At 43.1% G+C, this 15,544-nt stretch overlaps 1 protein-coding gene across 2 annotated transcripts in view; it reads left to right on the plus strand.

Moving 5' to 3' along the window:
- The first annotated feature begins 485 nt into the window (after window positions 1-485).
- The window catches only part of SFMBT1 (Scm like with four mbt domains 1), a 139,755-nt gene continuing 124,696 nt past the window's right edge, over window positions 486-15,544 (plus strand). For both annotated transcript variants that reach the window (XM_077821806.1, XM_077821808.1), the window contains exon 1: window positions 486-581. The gene's annotated coding sequence lies outside the window, so the exon portion shown is untranslated. The remainder of the gene's footprint in view (window positions 582-15,544) is intronic.

Consider the following 15,544-nt stretch of genomic DNA (forward strand, 5'->3'; position numbering starts at 1 on the left):
TTCCTTGCTGTGGACAAAGTCCTGCGATGAAGAGAAGAGGCCGGGTGAAAGGCTCCGGGGGGCATGTGTCATACACGTCCGCCCTTCTCTCTTAATTTAACCCCTGGAGCGTGACTGAGCGCTGGATTTTAGTGGGTTAAAACGGAGCACCCCCTAGCCTTTTTCTGCTTTTACCCTCGCGTCCCACGGCGCCTTGCTCCCCAGGAGGCAGGTGTCGGGGCAGAGCCGGGGCTCGGGCCGCAGCGAACGGGTGCTAGGGCGGGGGGTGCCCAGCAGCTGCAGAAAGTCCTGCCGTGCCGACGGGACTGAGCGCCGGGGATCGGGACGAGGCGTGGGGGCTGCCTGGCCCGGTGCCGGCGCAGGTGGATGCCCGTCCCCGCCCCGCGCAAAACTCAGCAAGTCGCTGCGCGGGGGCGTCTGAGCGCCCAAAAAGCCGGGAGGGAGGGGAGGGCAGAAGCGGGGAGGCGGCGGGCGCATGCGCTCCGCCTGGCCGTGCCATATTGGAATGAGGCGGCGAGCGGAGCGCCGGAGAGCCCGAGCCCCGGCAGCCAGCGGCGCAGGGCTGGAAAAACTCGCCGCAGGTAAGGCGGGCGCCGGCCGAGCCCCCCCGCGGGCGGAGCGGGGCCGGCCGCAGCTGCTGGGCGCGTTTTGCCGGCCGCTTGCGGGCCCCGCCGGCTTTTTCTCGCCTCCCGAAGTTTTGCTGCGGGAGGCGGCCAGGCAGGGCGGCAGGCGCAGCGCAGGGAGGAGGGAGCGGCGAGCGCGGCTCCCGGAGAGATGCGCGGGCTGGAGAGGGGCCGCTGCGGATGCGCCAGCCCCGCGCGCAGCGGGCGGCCCCGCAACTCCCCGCAAAAGTCGCCGCGCGCTCGGAAGCGCCGGCCGCAGGGGAGCCCCGGCGGCCGCCCCAGAGGAGGCGTCCGGCTGCGCGCCCCTTGGCGAAGGGAGCCCGCGCGGCTGCCGCTTGCCAAAGTTCCCCCTGGGGGCAGGGGCTGTTCCTGTTCTCTGCCCCGGCCTCGCGCGGGGAGCCTTCCACGCGGGGTCTGGGTCTCCCCGCTGCTGCCCGGCCACCCTCCCTAAAGCTCTGGCCCCATTTCTGCTCAGCAGCCTGGGGGGCCCGGCGGGGAGGGGGTCAATCCCGCTGGATGTAACCTCCCCCTCCCTCACTAACTGTGCGGCGGTGTGTGTTTTTTAGTTCAGCCTGAAGTCAGGTAGTTTTGTTCCCCTCCTGCTCGTTCCAAATAATTAAGTTAGGCAATTACAAATGTGAGCTGTCCTACTTGTCCCACGCCTCCCCCCTCCCCCGACAAAATGGCGTGTGGACGGGGATCTTTAAACGCAGGGATCTTTTGGATCTCCCTCCCCCGAAGAACAGCAGTGCAATATGCCGTGGGGCCGCGCTGCTCATGTGTTTTCCAGTCGGCCAGTGCATCCCTCCCGGGCGGAGACGAGTTCCACGGGGATCCGTGGGCGCTGCCCCATTCCGTGAATTGGCCTTTAAATCACTGACACGGAGGTCATTGCTTTTATGCTGTGGCGAGAGCGGCAGAAGCCACAAATGCAGATTCCAGTTGTTTTAGTAAACGTTTCAATTGCAGAGCTGTATGAGGCCTCCCCTCCCTCCCCGAATGTAGGAACTGCTGGCAGCTCCCTCAGGACTTTGCACTGTGTTTAAAAACAATACTGCTCGTACTGCCTTCCCATTTTATATTTTGCTGCTTCTCCCCAGCCCCGTTTTCTTTCACTAACGGGATGTGCTCAAGAAAACAAGATCTTTGTTTCTTTAGGAGTTCATCTGCCTTGATAGCTCATTCTGCCCCTGAAGTGGTAAATCCTCCATTTGTGACACTAGCACTTGGTTGCTGTGGAGATTATGATGATGCCACAGGACTCGAACTTCACTTTAGGGGAATAAGATAGGGGGGAAACAAAAGTAAACTGCAGAGGAGAGGAGAAAATGTGACACAAGCACAATTGTTCCTAAATGGGCAAGATTCTGAAAGCTTTCCATGGGCATCAGCAGCAATTATTATTCTCTCTCTTCCCTCCTCCTCCCCCCTCCCCCCCCGCCAAAAAAAAAAAAATCTTGGCTGGGTGAGGGGAATGAGTCTAGGGTAGAAATAGGGCAGGGAAAAGAAAAACAAGCCAGGCAATTACTGTGAGTTTCTAACAAGGTGGGCTATTAATATCCCACAAGGCCTTCCTTTAGATTACATAATAGGCCAGGGTGATGGCTGTTTAATGGTCCCAGGTGGGCTCTACTGGAATGATTACATGTACTTTGGAGAAACTTGTTGCCATCATAAAAAGTGATTAAAAACAGTAACATTCATGTCATAGTTTTACCCACTTTGACAGTAGAATTCTACTGTAAGATGTTTTAGAGGTTTTTGTAGCGAAGAAAAAAGGCCTACATTGCTGCTTCTCTTCTGTCAGCTCCCTCCAGGGAGCTTGTTGCTGACAGTAGCCTGGGAGGTTACCATAGCGAACATTTTAGTAATCCAGAATGTAAGGTGCATGATTCTGAAATCACTGGAAAAACTAAGATCTATCTTGCAAGTTATAAAGATAACTTTGTGTTGCAACATACAGTAGATTTATGGTGAATGTGGATTAGTTACTTAGCAGTTGGCTTCTAATGACAAAGAATAAAAGTTTGTAAACTCTCCATAGCAGGGAATATCACTTATTGCTTGTATAGCACCTAGTACAATGGAGCTCTGACTTAGTTAAGGCCTGTAGTGTTACTGCAATATAATTATTCTTTGAAGTAAAGTAAATCAATGTAAGATGGCAGTAAGCTAGTAAATTGTGAACATTTTGAGGGACTCACTTACAGTTGGTGTTCTAGCTATACACTTTACAATTTAAAATGTTAAATATGCATTATAAAATGATCTGCTACAGAAACACATCTGTTTGCCTCCTTCCTTAATTTCAGTTTTCTTAGGTTTTGCAAAATAATTGCATTTTACTTTGATTTGTTTCTTGCCACTCTGGTTGGAGGATGAGAATGTGATCTGTCTATTCCAGCACCATTATTAGTGGAGTAATAGGAAGAGATACTTGAATGAGTTATGGAACAACTTAGGCTTCAGGGGCTGTAAAACTGAAAGAGCTCACTTCAAACACCTTTTTGTGGTTTGTGTTGCTTTAAAATGAAAGGGTGGGGAGAATGCAGTTCACTAATTTTTAGTTTACTTTTTGCTGGGTGACTTAATTTCACTTGGTAGAACAGTAAAGTGTTCCATGGCCCTAAAGCTGGTGCACAGATTTCACCACAGGAAAAATGCTGCACAGAATAAATATCGGAGCTAAAGCGACTGACTTAGTAATTATTGATCCATCACAATTTTTCTTTTATTCTTCTTCATTGACTTCCTACTGTTGAATTACCTTATCTGATTCTTTAACTGAACAATTGTTTAGTAGACTGCTGGTTTTACAGCATGGGGAAAATAGAGTGTAAGGAAACAAGCTAGCATCTGACAGTATTCCTGGTTGGATGCTTGGATTTTTATATTCTCTGCACCCTTTCAGTGCCTTGCATCTGAGGTTTTCAAAGGGCTTTACACAGAATTGATCCTCACAACTGTTGCCAATCAAGGATTTTGTTAATATTTTATGGATAGTTTTTGGTGGTGTGTTCCTCAGCAAACCAGTGGCAGGTCTAAGAATAGCATCCTGGCCTTTTGATTTTTCAGTCCCTGTGCCCTTCCACGCACACCTTTTCCAAATCCAAACTGTTCCACTCTGCAGGTCGCTTGTAACTTCACAGCACTGCTTCTGTTTACAAAGTCCTGCCATAGTAACATGCCGCTATGATGCGGACATTGATACTGTCACCTTCTGGTAGCCAGACATAAGTAACCAGATTTAAGTAATGCAGCCCAAAGGGTTGGGAGCTTATTTACATGAGCATGTTATTTACAGAAGGGAGTAAATTAAACTTACTAAAGGTTTCAGAGTAACAGCCATGTTAGTCTGTATTCGCAAAAAGAAAAGGAGTACTTGTGGCACCTTAGAGACTAACCAATTTATTTGAGCATAAGCTTTCGTGAGCTACGAAGTGAGCTGTAGCTCATGAAAGCTTATTCTCAAACAAATTGGTTAGTCTCTAAGGTGCCACAAGTACTGAGCTGTAGCTCACGAAAGCGAACCGAAAGCTTACGTTCAAATAAATTGGTTCGCTTTCGTGAGCTACAGCTCAGTACTTGTGGCACCTTAGAGACTAACCAATTTGTTTGAGAATAAGCTTTCATGAGCTACAGCTCACTTCGTAGCTCACGAAAGCTTATGCTCAAATAAATTGGTTAGTCTCTAAGGTGCCACAAGTACTCCTTTTCTTTTTGCAAACTTACTAAAATGTGCTGTAAATGCAGGGAAAATCGAACATGGGGAAAATATGTGAGGAGGTCATATTAGAAGTTCCTTCTTACACATCTAAACATCAGTCTTACTACATAACTGAAATTCTTGTCATATGTGATCTTCCTGTATCAGTTAGCAGTGCTAACAATAATTTTAACACTACAGGAGAACAGGTAGATTGTCTTGTTATCCTTCAAGGTAGTTTCCTTTTCAGGTGCATATTTTCATAGTACTATAACAAGTTAATTATGTAGTATACAGAGGATCTTACCTGTCATGTCTTCTCTTATTAAATGCATGCTTGTAACAGAAGATTTATGGGTTCTGAGGAAGTGAAGTGTTTACTACTACTACTACGAAACCTGTTTAGCCAGTGTACATCTAATGTAGCTATGTAGAATAGCAAACAGGGATACTACTTGATGTCTAATGGATTTTAAATATTTGCCTGTTTGTGGTTTGGAGCAGTAGCATGTTTCTGTGCTAGACTGGTAGGGGATGTCAGTTTCTTCTGTTTATTTTGTTTTCCCCCCAGTGCTGCTGGAATATGGCTCTAAAGTTAGAGAGGGACTCAACTAGTTTTAGGCCCCCAATTTAGATGTGACAGACTTTTGTTTGTTTTCAGGGACTTTTACAAAATACGATAGCTCTTAATCTAAACAAGCTTTAAGTAAAAACAAACATTTTCCTGACTTTCTGAAGACAAACATCGTTTTAATAGGTAGGATCCTGAAAGTGAAACTCATTAGTCCACTTTTTCCAAACTGAGTAAAGGTGAAAAGGAAATTAAATTTAAAAATATGTTAATTTTTAATAATCTCATTTTAGTAACAAGCAAAGATTTGCTTTTTAAACTGAGTTTCATATGACTGACTTCCTAACAATCCGTAAAATACTCTATTCTTGCTAATATGAGACAAATATTGTAAAAATGTACAAAAGAGGTATCAAAGTGCAACTTCCATGCTTTACTGCTAAGTGAGCAATGCGGGTTCCAACAGCACAAAATATATAAAGTCTACTGTTCACATTGCATTAAAACAGCATGTAAGATGCATGTCGATCCATAAAACTGTCAGCCAAATCCAACAAAAGGGAGGGAAAATCTTTGCACTTGCAGAGCAAAACAAAAATCAATGTTCTCAGGGCGCTTTTTTTAAAAACAAGCTTAACTTATGATAAGTGAGGTCATAGTTCTAAAACTTACTCTGAAACTCACAAAGAAATATCTCTGCTGAAGTACATGACATTGAGTACTGCTGTAGGAATGTTACAGTGCATTCTTAATATGGCATATTTATGGGAACCCACTATTTAAAAATTTAAGAAGTGACTTTCTTTTAGACAAAGTGTGATCTGAGTATAGGTCAGAACCAGAATCTCCTGAATTTTAATTTCACCTCTAGCAATGACTCTCTATGTGGCACTGTGAAGCTTCGTATTTCCTGTCTGTTTCAACATATGTAGTAATAGGGCTATGCTCATATGGTTAATGTGTGGATTAGTGTTTGTAAAACACTTTGAAGATGTAAAGTAGAAGTGCTAAGCAGTGGTAGCTTTATACTTCAATGTTGTTTTTTTGTTGTTTTTTTCCCCACTACTGAAGTAACACCTAGAGTCTCCAATCAGGATTGCAGGGCACTGTGCCAGGCACAGTACAGACAAAACTTAAAATATATGTCAGCCACTTTTTGCAGGGACATGTGACTGTTGGGTAGTATACAGCAACAAGAGAGCATGATCAAGACTTGCAAGAACTGAATCTTTCTAAAGTGTTTTTTGAAAAACACTATGATTTCAGCTTTCTCAAGCCTTATGTATTTATTGGTAATAAACATAGCTGTGTGTACGGCTGCTAACTTTCTGCTGCAGTGAGTACTGTTGGCATGTAGTGCAAGGACTGCAAACCAGCTTTTGAGGGATACCTTCCTCTTAGGCTGAAAAGGAGGTCCCTAAATTTTCAGTATTTAACAAAAATTTCTTATTGTAACTGGTTTCAGAGTAGTAGCCTTGTTAGTCTGTATCTGCAAAAAGAAAAGGAGTACTTGTGGCACCTTAGAGACTAACAAATTTATTTGAGCATAAGCTTTCAGTCTCTAAGATGCCCCAAGTACTCGTTTTTCTTTTTATTGTAACTGACAACTTTCAGCACAAATAACCCTGGTAAATTAACCTGGTTGCAGCTAATTATTTATGGACACTATAACTAGCAACTGACCAGTATCATAAATCTTAACAATTTGTGGGGGTTAAATGGACCATAAGCAGTCCTTTGCTCTCTTTTTGGGTCAGCCTTGGCAAGAACTTGCTGGTATTCAAAGTCACTGTTTGTACTACTGAGCCACTTAATTTATAGTGGTTTGGTTTATTTGCCATTACATTTTAGGATATTCTTCTTCATTACAAAAATGACCTCCTTTCTTCAGAGACATCAGTTAGAAGGGATTTTCCTTTATAAGAAAGAGATGAATCTGATGTTATCTGGAAATGATGGGGCTATCAGACCAACTTTGATATTCTGTGTGTGTGCAGATCTTGGTTTTTAGAACTAAATCCTATGCAGTGCTGAGTACTCTCATCTCCCATTTTAGTTGATAGGAATTGAGGGCTCTCAGTGCGCCTCAAGAGCACCTATCTTGGAGGATTGGGTCTTCGGTTTGAAAATAAGAGTAGAAATTGTGGAATTTGGTAGTAAGAAATCCTGCAGGCTCTTGATGTTTGTGTCATTGCTAATATTTTCCAGGAGTGCAGGTGGGTGAAGCAGGAACGCTGCAGTAGATAATTTTTGGGGAAAAGTGTTGAATTAATGTAATCTCAGACTTCCTTTCTTTTGGGAACAGAGATGAATTCTGTAAACAGCATGTTCAGGATCTTCATTTTCTTTTCCCCAAAAGAATGTGAGTGAGTTGGAAAGTGAAGACCCTTCCCATAATGTTGTCATGCACAATCAAAACTGATATCATGTTTCACTTCAGAGGTGGCTGTTTCTCAGCTTTGGGTTAAGTAGTTTGTCAGTGTGTGTCTTGTCAATTTCTTAGTGCCCTTTGGGATTTGAGATGTCAAATGTAAGATTTTTTCTTCTCTAAAAAGAGCCTGAATGCATAGCGATAAAGTGTCTTACTAAGATTATATATATATATATCTTAGTAAGACAATTTTCCATATATATGGATTATCTAGGTACCTGGGAAAATTGGGAGTTGAATTGTGAAGGTTCAGATATGGTCCAAATTCATCCCTAGAGTAATTCCATTAAATGCATTGCTTTTCTCATTAGAGGAAATGACAACCTTATTTCTAAACATGAATTATTTGTCTTCTGAGATGCATTTAAGGGCCATTACATTTTGGAAGCATTTTGTATAAAGTTTAATGGTGGCTTATTTCAGAATTTCTGCTAGCAAACCTCTTCATTCTGTAAAGGCTAGCCTAAACTAGGGACATCTGACAAGTTTCCCAATTTTGCCGCCACTGTCTCTCTTGCAGGGAGGCTGCCACTGGCTTTCATGACCAGATTTGCTCTGAAAAAGGTTAGATGAAACAGTGCATAAAAAAAGCTGCCTTTCTAAATTTTAAAACTCTCTTAAAATAGCCTCTTCTGTATTGCAAGCCTGACAAATATGCATATACGCTTTCACTTTTTGTAATATCTAACTCTGTGTGGCAGAATATCTAATGGATGCAAAGACTTACTGCAATAAGGTATACTACATAAAAAGAAAAAGGAGTACTTGTGGCACCTTAGAGACGAACAGATTTATTTGAGCATATGCTTCATCAGATGAAAGCTTATGCTCAAATAAAGTTGTTCGTCTCTAAGGTGCCACAAGTACTCCTTTTTCTTTTTGCGGATACAGACTAACACGGCTGCTACTCTGAAACCTGTCAGTATACTACATAGTTGCACGGTATCATATAAAGAACTAACCAAATACTAAGAACTTGAGCAAATAAAAATAGGTGCACAACTTCTCACCAAACGCTATCGGATAACATGTGTTGCAGTTTGGCCCACCCACCTCCTCAGTACAAGATGTGACAATGTTACACAAACTTCAATAGAGAAATAATTGAAGAAAGCAAGTGTTCCTTTTATGGTTAACTCAGTTCAGTGTGACTCAAAGTAATACCATGAGGGTTAAAATTGCCTAATGAATAAAACTCAGAACCAAAGTAGGAACAGTTTTAATCATACAACACTAATTGGCCAGCTGGATAAGACTTGAACTCTTTTAACTCATTAAGACTTGGAAAGCCAGGCCCCAAATATCTCTTCCATCCTTTAAAATGATTGTGACAGGATCGCCTGGGACTGCTGTGCCCCCTAAACTCTCCAGCCTGGGCTATCTCTCACAATGCCTTGCTAGTGAGGAGCAGCAAACCCTCCAGGAGCTGTTATCACTCAGCACAACAGCATGTGGTGCCCCACACCCAGCTAGATTGTATAAATGCTCCCAGAGCCACTCCTGAATCATGCAGGGAAAGGCACCAGCCAAATCCCCACCCCAGCTCGCAGCACTGTACCTCAGGAAATACCATCTTGTACTGCTCCAGATGGGTAATGCAAATTTATTAATTGGTTTGCCACTTCATCTATGGAAAGTGGGTATACACCTGCCTTTGTAAACCTGAGCAGTTTTGTCACATACTTCATACAAACTCCCTGGTAAAGATAAACAGTTAAGTTTGATTACTAAAGATTTTTTTTTAAATGACTATAAGTGATAGGCAAAAAGTCAGAGTTCGTTACCAAAATAAAATATATAAGCACGCAGTCTAAACTCTCAACCCTATTAGACTAGGCAACATCTAGATTAAGCAGTTTTTCTCACCGCACTGGCTATTGCAGTCCTTAATATACAGATTCGCCCCTTAAATCTAGGTCAGTCTCCTCTGTTGTTGACAGGTTTCAGAGTAGCAGCCATTTTAGTCTGTATCCACAAAAAGAAAAGGAGGACTTGTGGCAAGATAGACTAACCAATTTATTTGAGCATAAGCTTTCGTGAGCTACAGCTCACTTCATCGGATGCATGTCCTCCTTTTCTTTTTTTTTCTCCTCTGTTGGAGTCTCAAGTCTTCAGTGTCCTTGCTGGTTTCAGCATAGTGGGGGCAGGAGAAAAGCAAAGCGTGGGCCTGCTATGTTCTGTTTTATACCCTCATGTGCTTGGGGAACACACAAGTCCAGGCATGTCTGGTGGGCATTACTGATTCTCTAGGCAAGCTTTCCCCTGGTGTGGCCTCCTGCAGGTGCATCACTGAATTGTAGCTTGATTGCTGGACGATGGTTGTTGATATGTTGTTTGATACCCCACCCGGGTGTTGGTTAATTTCCTTGATGTTGCCTCTGGGGAGCTGATATTTGGCTGATTCCCTGATTTACAGCATGTTTTAGTGACATCCATACAACACAGTTCTCATAATTTCATATGCATTAATGATATACATATATGGATAGCAAAATTTCTTTCAGCAGATCATAACCTTTCTGCTGATACCTTACAAGGCATGCTTTATATGTAAGATCACGATTATATAAAAATGAGGAATATGAGTGTTACAGGATGCTCCCACAAGGTATAGAATGTCACAGTGATAGATAAATATTTTTTTCTTTCCTCCCTGCTCCCTTTCAAATCTGGATGCAACGAAGTTATTGGTGAGGTGCTATGATCCAGCATCCCATCAAATTGCCTTGAGACCCTGGAGCAGGGTGCTGCTTCTATGGTATTAGTATTGTAGAATGTAGATATTAAAAGTCAGTTTCACTTAATTATCATTAACGCTTGGCAACTGTAAAAAAAAATTTTAATTTACCTGGTAACAATGGTTTATAACAATTGTATACAAACTATATACTGTATCTATGGCAAAAATATCAGCATGGGATGTTTCCAAATAGTCATCTTTTCAGAAAGTCAAACTATAATAAGTTGGACTGATTCAGGGAATTTTTCAAATGTATTTCAGAGCCCATAGACTTAGAGTCTAGGAATTCGGAATCAACTTATCCTGTAGAGGGATAAGTTTCAGAGTAGCAGCCGTGTTAGTCTGTCATCGCAAAAAGAAAAGGAGTGGCACCTTAGAGACTAACCAATTTATTTGAGCATAAGCTTTCGTGAGCTACAGCTCACTTCATCAGTTGTGGGATAAGTACATCCAGTCATGAAGAAAAACACCTTATTTCTGAGAAATTGGATTTTGGTGTACTGTGAAATATCTTCCACTCTTTACTTAACGCCTTTGCAAACTTTTACCTTTATAGTGGGCCTAGGGGTTCTCACAATAAATTTTTTGGTGGCCTCAAAGTGCGACCACCAACTCTCACTAGTGGCTGCACTGTCACTTCTTCCGAAAATACTTAATTAACTTTAGGGAAAACAATTAAGTATGCACAGATACACATCCAAATAATAGTAATTTATATTTGTAGGTTGCTTTGGCAGACTCAATAATAAAAATAATGCTGCCTCCCCCTTCGGGAGTGATATTTGTATTAGGGCTGTCAAGTGATTAAAAAAAAATAATTGCGGTGTTAAACAATAACAGAATACCATTTATTTAAATATTTTTGGATGTTTTCTACATTTTCAAATATATTGATTTCCATTACAACACAGAATACAAAGTGTACAGTGCTCACTTTATATTTATTACAAATATTTGCACTGTAAAAACAAAAGAAATAGTATTTTTCAATTCACGTAGTGCAATCTCTTTATCATGGAAGTTGACCCTACAAATGTAGAATCATGTACAAAAATAACTTCATTCAAAAACAAAACAATGTAAAACTTTAGAGCCTACAAGTCCACTCAGCCCTACTTCTTGTTCAGCCAGTCGCTAAGACAAACAAGTTTGTTTACATTTGCAGAAGATAATGCTGCCTACTTCTTGTTTACAATGTCACCTGAAAGTGAGAACAGGTGTTTGCATGGCACTGTTGTAGCCAGCATCACAAGATATCTACATGCCAGATGCGCAGCTGGGGACTGGAACTGCGTGGCTGTAGCCAGGGATCAGAGCCTGCGCAGCCGGAGGTGGGGTCAGCGCCCTCAGCCAGTGCCTGCCGCCACATGGCCAGAAACCAGGGCTGCATGGCTAGATCCAGGAGTCAGTGCCTGCTGCTTCGTGACTGGAGCCTACACTCACTGCTGCGGGCCAGGGCTAGGGTTGGCATGCGTGGCCAGAGCCTGGGAACAGAGCTGTAGATTGACGCCTGCAGCTGGGGCAGGGGATCAGGGGCAGAGGCTGCATGGCCAGAACTGGGGGCCAGAGGCCAACTGCAGCTCTGTGGATGGAGCCAAGGGTTGGCACCCAAAGCCTTGCGGTTGGAGCCTGCTGCCCCAGATGCAGATTACCCACAGCTGCACAGCCAGCGCCCACCACTGTGCAGCCAGAGCTTGGGACTGGAGCTGGGGGGCAGTGCCTGCTGCCACAAAGCTGGAACCAGGGCCCAGAGGCTGATGCCCTGCAGCTGGAGCAAGGGGGTGTCAGTACCCACTGCCCCATGGTTGGAACCTGGGGTTGCATGGCCAGGCTCCTGAAATCCCACCTCTGGAGCCTGGTGCCAAAATTCCCGCGCCGCCCCCCCCCCCCAAGAACTCACCTTGCTACTGCAGCTTTGTGCCCCACCTCACCTCTCCAGAGGTGGTGCAGGGTGGTGCATCCAGGAGCAACAAGGGGGAGGGGGATGGGCAGATGCTTTACCTGCCTCCCCTCCTCCTCCTGCCCCCGCCCCCGTCCACCCCCACCAGAGGCTGCACAAAACCCCCCGGCGGCTGATAGACTGAAAAATACTAGGGAGAGTCTGACAGCTGTCGTTGAAGAGGAACTGCAGGGAGCTGAATAAAGCATTTTTTTTCTTCTCTGGGATCAGGTTTCATGTCTAGCTTTAGACCATGTCTACACTTCCACTTAAGTGAGTAAAACTTACGTTGCTCAGGGGTATGAAAAAAATCACACCTCTGAGTGACATGTTTAGCAGGCATAAGTGGTAGTGTGCACAGCGCTATGTCAGCAGGAGAGCTTCTCCCACCAATATCGCTGCTGCTGCTTGTTGGGGGTGGTTTAATTTATGTCAGTGGGAGACCTCTCTCAGTTAGCCACTCTACGCCAATGGGAGAGATCTTACAGTGGCTCAGCTGCATCAGTACAGCTGTACTGCCGTAAGGTCTCTAATGTAGACGTTCATTAATAAATGAAATAAGTTTGTGGTCTAAGCTCCATCCACAGTGGAGAGGAGTCTACAGTGGAAGAACAATGCTATATATGGGCCTCAATTCTGCAAGCTGCTTTGCTTCTTTATATTGTAGATGCTGAATGGGAATTCGGGGTGCTGAGCACTGAACAGGATCAGATCCATAACTGAGCACAATTGATGGTACATGCACTGGAGAAGCTGGCACTCAGGTGATACTGTGCTCTCTCTGATTGTACTGAAACTTCCTAGAGTAGGTGGTCTCTAAGTTATATCAGTTTCATAATAGAGTATGAGGAACAATATGGGGGAGCCAAGAGAGCAGCTGTACAATGGGTATTGACCTTTGGGCCTATTCAGAGGGAACTTCAGTTTCTGTTGCTGTCAGTTTCTTAATGTTTATGAACACATGTATTCTGAAACAAGAAATTTAGCCGATGAAGCCTAAATGGAATTATTTTAATACTGGAAAATTGTTCCCATATGCTCCTCTGTGCAGAGGATTCTAATACTGGCAACTGTTATATAAAATGAGTTTTCTGTTTGTGTTTAATTAGTAAAGGCATTCTGTTTCGATGGTGGAAGGTTGGGGTGTATGACGGACATCCTGAGGACATCCCTTTTCTGTCACTGTAAAGGCTTTGATTTGTCCTCAGACTTGATTTGATCTACTCTATTCACTTAACTGTGGTGCCTGTATTTTGTTTTCATTATAAAATGACCTCTGTCTCTGCAACCATGAAATAAAGCATCCTTTAGTTCTGCTGTGCAGCACAGAATATTTTAACTAAACACTGATTATTGGCTGCTAGAAGAGCCTGTTGCACTCTAGAGCCCAGGTTCACTTATTTACATTTTTACTGAACCACAATAAAATCACCTAAGCAATGCTTGCCAACCATTTCAATGTACACTAAACACATAAAACAGTTACCCTGATCAAATAAATAGATTTGTTATCTTTATGTTGTCACTAACTTCTCTCTGCACGATCCCGGTTACAGTCCCGCATCCCCAACACCTCTCTCATGTAAGCACGAGGATATGGGTCTTGCTCGTTCAGTAAGGTTAATCATAGCAATATGTTTATATTTTAAAAATATAAAGGGCCATATCTCCTACATGAACCACTCTTGCAAAAGACATGGAGTAATTTAGAGGGCCTAATGTGCTGCTACTTCATGCCTTGCAGTCAGTTACACCTGAGCAAACCAAGTATAAAATGTTACCCTTGGTAAAAGTGAATGGAGAAGTTGAGTTAGCCAGACTTCTAAAAACATACTAGCCTGACTGAATGCAGTGAAATGAGTTTCCTTGCTGTTAATGAGTGTATCTGTTCAGTCTCAGTAAAATTCACTTCTTACCTCTCTGTACTCTGCATGGTTTCCTTTTCCGTTTGTGACAGTTTGCTCAGCTCCTTCTGAGTTTACATCTGTCTAATTTAGATAGAGAGCACTGCATGGATTTAATCTTCATTTGTGTTTCAAGGGTTATCTCCCCAACCATAAGGGCTAGAAACTTTTTTTTTTAAATGAAAGCTTAGATTCTGGGGAATTTGAGGCTCACCATGGGGAAAAGTTCCTGGGTATTTTTGTAGCCCTGTTCTTTACTCATTTTGAATGTACACTTTGCGTGTAGGTGTGATAAGGCCTGAAGTAATTATTTAAAAAAACAAACAAAAAAAACCTCTTGCTACTCTTAGAAGTAAATGTTCACAGCATTGCTCCGCTGTGCATTTTTGTTTTGGAGTAGAGGGCAGTGCTTAAACCATCTCTCCTTTTAAAGTTGCACACAAGACCACACTTTCCACTAGTGTTCTGTTAGCAGTTAGATGGGGATTTATGCTTTCTTAGCACCAGAGGGGTGTTTTTGAAAAACCCTATACAATAAAGATTTTTTTCAAAATTAAACGTTTCTCATTTTATTAGAATCTATCTTTGCTGATGGATTTGTACAGCATTCTGTATATATGGCACTCTAGAGAGCATTTAAAAAGCATGGTCCCTACTTTAAAGAGCTTGCTAATATACGTGAGACATGTTCAGATACAGCAGAAGAGTACCCAGAAGTCACCTACCACAGGACAGGCCCAACAAAGAAAATAGAACGCCACTAGCCGTCACCTTCAGCCCCCCACTGAAACATCTCCAGCACATCAGAGATCTACAACCTATCCTGAAAAATGATCCCTCACTCTCACAGATCTTGTGAGACAGACTAGTCCTCACTTACAGCCAGCTCCCCAACCTGAAGTAAATTCTCCCCAGCAACCACACAACAAAAACACTAACTCAGGAACCTATCCTTGCAACAAAGCCCATTGCCAACTGTGCCCACATATCTATTCAGGGGGACACCATCATAGGGCCTAATCACGTCAGCCACACTAGGCTCGTTCACCTATACATCTACTAATGTGATATATGCCATCAAGTGCCAGCAGTGTCCCTCTGCCTTGTGCATTGGCCAAACCAAACAGTCTCTACATAAAAGAATAAGTGGACGCAAATCAGACATCAAGAATTATAACATTCAAAAACCAGTTGGAGAACACTTCAGTCTCTCTGCCACTTTCAGGTCTGTAATCAAGTGACCAATATTACAACAAAAAAACTTCAAAAACAGACTCTGAGACTACTGAATTGGCATTAATTTGCAAACTGGACACCATTAAATTAGGCTTGAATAAAGACTGGGAGTGGATGTGTGATTACACAAAGGAAAACTATTTCCCCATATTTATTCTACCGCCCACCCCCCACTGTTCCTCACACGTTCCTGTCAACTGCTGGAAATGGCCCACCTTGATTATCACTACAAAAGGTTTTTTTTTCTCTCCTTCTGGGAATAGCTCGCCTTACCTGATCACTCTCCTTACAGTGTGTATGGTAACAGCTATTGTTTCATGTTCTCTCTGTATATTCCACTGCATGCATCCGATGAAGTGAGCTGTAGCTCATGAAAGCTTATGCTGAAATAAAT

Source organism: Eretmochelys imbricata, chromosome 7 (assembly GCF_965152235.1).
Source record: "Eretmochelys imbricata isolate rEreImb1 chromosome 7, rEreImb1.hap1, whole genome shotgun sequence".
In the NCBI taxonomy this organism is placed as follows: domain Eukaryota; kingdom Metazoa; phylum Chordata; order Testudines; family Cheloniidae; genus Eretmochelys; species Eretmochelys imbricata.